We start from the raw sequence: 4608 nt of genomic DNA, 5'->3' as shown, positions 1-4608 counted from the left end.
AGGGAGCCCAAAAGGAAATTAATCAGTTTTGGTGCATATTTTGAAAACACCTTCACAGAACATACTGCTCTGAAGTTAGGGTTAAAGTGACACTTTCCATTAGGATAATGTGGAGGACAACTTCTCTCAGGAGAAAGTAAGCATTCTAAGCTTTCCTCTCCTAGGCATTTTCCCTCAGGCACTGAGACTGCAGCCATCCAATACATGGGGACAGGCAGAAAGAGACTTCAAAAGTCAAATATACTTCAACAGCTAATTTTTAGCAAGTCTGGCAATGAGATCTTTCCATTCTTCTCTCTTCTTTGTGATGTATGTAGGAGTAAGTGTAACTAGTGTTGTCTAAAGAAGTTTTGACACAAGGCCTCAGTGTTACATATCACGTACATCCCACAGTCATAGCTGTTTTGTTGAGCAGGGGCTTTCTCTTCCACAAAGGCCAGTTTGTTTCCTTTTCTGCCTAAGGAAGCCTCTAGTTTCTCTGCTACCTGTTTTGCATGGAATGAGTTACTACTACCATAAGAATCGTAATGAAAAAAGCCATTTTTATCTTGCAGATAAACCAACAAGCTCCAGTGGGTTCCCCCAGCTGCGTGGTTGGAATTATCATTGATGGCTAAAAATATAACTCTCTTACTGGGGAGGTCCAAGGGTTCAAGGAACATGGCGATTTCTGCTGGGTTGCCAGTGCACTTGATGAACTGAGTAACTTCAGGGCTGATGAAACAGACGTGGTCAGAGCAGTCATGAAATTGATTGTTGGCAAAGTACTCAAAGGCAAACCCAATAACATGGTCATTGAGCCAGCTTGGAGGATCCAGTAGTGAGACGTCTGATTGCCGCAGTAGACTGTCCATGTAACTCAAGACTACTGGGTCCATCTTGTACTGACCAAGGCTTCTCAGAAATTCCAGAGGTTCCCGAGAGATCCGGTATCAGCCCCTCTATAGCTACCATCAACTGCCTGCCGCCTCTTCCCCCGACTCCTGCTGTAGCCTCTCCCACAGACCTCTTCTTAGGCAGACCTTAGTATCTTTCTCCCCGCTCCTGTTCCTCTCTTGTGTTTTTGAAATAGTTTCTTTTGGCTTGGATTGTAGCCTCTCAGGCTCCACTATCCATGAGATTCTCTAGGCAGAAATACTGGAGTGTGTTGACATTTCCTTCTCTAGGGACTCTTCCTGACCCCGGGATCAAACCCATATATCTTAGGTCTCCTGCATTGGCAGGTGGGTTCTTTACCACTGAAGCCACCTGGAAAGCCCAGATTTATTTACCTAATGTTTAATTATACGGCATTATCCAAATATGCTGTGAAAGCTGTGGGGGGTTCAAGAGTTTCTTGTCAAATACAGGATGATGACTAACATACTTGGAGAACTACATCATTTTAAATTATCTTACAGTTCCAATACCACTGTAGTTCATAGTAGTGTAACCTCACTTCTATGCCAAAGTGTGAATAAAAAATCCAAAAATACATTTTATCAGAGTATAATATAGGTATAGGATAACTGAACATATGAGTGGAGAATTTGCCAAAAATTTGGTTCTATTAAATATTAAAAATCGCCTAATGGAATTATTCATAAACTCTAGCAAAGTTTGCAGGGCAGGGCAAACCTGTTCATCTGTTCTTTTCAAAGTGTAAGAGAGTTAACCAGATATGACTAAGGCTTTAAGCCACATTTGCTAGTTGGTCTTTTTCCTTTCTCTAAGTTACTCAAATGGATATCTAGATCTTTTCATCTTAGGGAACCTATTTTATCCAAGTTAAATCATCCACTACTGTAATTTCCTGTTCAAAAATAAAAGCTTTTGTTCAGAAGAAGCTTATTTTTCTAATAGTATATGTCATTTAGATACATACCATTTGTACAAGTAGTTATTTCTTTTAAGATCCACAACCTTAAACACAAGCTACCACAAAATGTTAAACCATTTATACCATAAACCTACCACTAACTTGATAATAAAAATTTAGCTAAAGCATTTTAATGGAGGATTTCACCTTTAAAATATTGATGGTCTGATTTTCGCTAAAAAAAAAAAAACAATCCAGATAATGATTTTTATCTTGAGGGGTGTTAGATTATATCAGTTATGAAAGAGCTGCACTTAATATCAGTAAGATTCATCATGGTCCCAGATTTTCAAACTGATCTTTTGAGGGCCTGGTTTCAAAGAATAATGCAAGAAAGATTTTCACATAGATTCTGCATATGCTTATATTTGTTCTATACTGAAATAATAATACTGTGACCTGAAAATGGTTTTATATCTTTGTTCTCTGGTCAGACATATTTCATTCTTGGAAGATATTAGACATCAGATATCAACTTTCATACAAGAAAAAATTTGGAGGTATAGATTACCCAGGATCCTTCTGCACCATCAGTCGCCACCTGACTATAATATCATCTTAAACTTGGATATGCTATGGGCTCTAGACATGTTAAAGATTCTTGAGAAGCTTTAAAGAAAAATAAACTCTGGCTCCAAAAAACTGTTGAAAAGATCAGGTAGTAACAGACATTTTTAAGTATTTTGATTAGATAGTGGTATGGTTGGCAGGTGTTTTCATTCACCAAAAGTAATCAAACTGCACATGCCAGGGCTGTGTATTTCACACCATGTAAACTATATTTTAATACAAATAAAAATAAAAATATATTTACATTTTGACACATTTGTCCCATCAAAGGAATTTCTAGTATGTTTTGTTCTTAGATTCATTTTCTCTTAGCTCTTAAAGTAATTTCTGCAATGGATACTTATCAGTGAAAACATTGACCTGATGAATATTATTATTTATGTGATATGAAAATGATTACACCGAGAAGCTCTGTATAAAAAAGATAATCCAACAGTAAACCGTGCCAAAACATAATGTTTTGAAATTTGAGTTGAGAGTTTTTTAATTTAGTTGAGAAATTTTCAATGTTGAAAATTTTTTAAAATGCTGTTAACATTTCAATATTATTTATTAAGCTAACACTGTAAGCAAGATATTCTGATGACTTTTCCTATTTGAATTATTTAGCTAACTGCTGTAAAATGCCTTTGAATGTGATTACAAATGAGAACTCAATTAGACTACTTTCAGAAAGCATGTATATACCAGTTTACTGTATTTGATCATGTCAGTATTGCTGCTGTTGATGCTGCTAAGTCGCTTCAGTCCTGTCCGACTCTGTGCGACCCCACAGACGGCAACCCACCAGGCTCCCCTGTCCCTGGGATTCTCCAGGCAAGAACACTGGAGTCGGTTGCCATTTCCTTCTCCAATGCATGAAAGTGAAAAGTGAAAGTGAATTCGCTCAGTCGTGTCCAACTCTTAGTGACCCCATGAACCGTAGCCTACCAGGCTCTTCCGTCTATGGGATTTTCCAGGCAAGAGTACTGGAGTGGGTTGCCATTGCCTTCTCCGGATCATGTTAGTGTTAGTACTAGTTATAAATAAAATACAATTTATGTTTAATAATATAAGATCCATAAGCAGAATGTGTTTACTCACTAAGTCATATCCGACTCTGCGACCCCATGTAGCCTGCGGGGCTCCTCTGTCCATAGGGATTCTACAGGCAAGAATACTGGAGTGGATTGCAATGCCCTCCTCCAGGGAATCTTCCCAACCCAGAGACCAAACCCAGGTCTCCCTCATTGCAGGTGGATTCTTTATTGTCTGAGCCACCATGGATCAGACCTAGAAAAAATGTTTTGGTTTAGAAGTCTAGAAATATATTTGTTAAACATATTTATTAAGCATTTACTATATGACAAGCTCTGTTTTAAGCACTGGCAATCTGACGGTTGACAAAAATAAAACTGGCATATTAAATCTTACATTGATGCAGAAATAAAAATATTTCTTGGTTATGATTGAGTTGACATGGATGGCAAATATCATGTGTGTTAGTTGCTCAATTGTGTTCAACTCTTTGCAGTCCCACAGACTGTAGCTTGCCAGGCTTCTCTATCCATGTGATTCTCCAGGCAAGAATACTGGAGTGGCTCTCCATTCCCCTCTCCAGAGGATCTTCCCAACCCAGGGATCAAACCCTGGTCTCCGGCATTGCAGGCAGATTCTTTACTGTTTGAGCTACAGGAAAGCCCTGGTATATATAACACATAGTTTTATTTCCTAATGGTAAATCCTTTGTCTCTGAAGCTGCCACATAAGGGAATATGATCTGAAACCATGTCCTGAGGTATATACCACACACATACATGAACAAATATTACACATGAAGGAAATTCTCAAGTGTGATGAACAACCCAGTGACCCTGTAGAGAAGAGCATAACAAAGGACTAATAGCAAAAACATATTATGGAGTTGCTCTTGAAAAAGGCGAGAAAAGACATGACAGGAACAGAGTTTGAGTAATACAGAGAAATAACTTCATAGCCTTTCAGTTCAGTTCAGTTCAGTCGCTCAGTAATGTCCGACTCTTTTAGACCCCATGAATCACAGCACACCAGGCCTCTCTGTCCATCACCAACTCCCGGAGTTCACTCAAACTCATGTCCATCGAGTCAGTGATGCCATCCAGCCATCTCATTCTCTGTCGTCCCCTTCTCCTCCACCCCTAATCTCTCCCAGCATCAGAGTC

The 4608-nt window shown here is 38.8% G+C and overlaps 1 pseudogene; it reads right to left on the bottom strand.

Moving 5' to 3' along the window:
• Positions 1-252: 252 nt before the first annotated feature.
• Positions 253-888, bottom strand: LOC129561905 (sentrin-specific protease 8-like; annotated as a pseudogene).
• Between the last annotated feature and the right edge of the window lie 3720 nt (positions 889-4608).

Source organism: Moschus berezovskii, chromosome 5 (genome assembly GCF_049115385.1).
Source record: "Moschus berezovskii isolate FMDL1 chromosome 5, NW_MosBer_1.0, whole genome shotgun sequence".
Taxonomy (NCBI): Eukaryota; Metazoa; Chordata; class Mammalia; order Artiodactyla; family Moschidae; genus Moschus; species Moschus berezovskii.
Note: the sequence above shows the minus strand (reverse complement) of the source record. Positions and strands in the feature narration are given on the sequence as shown.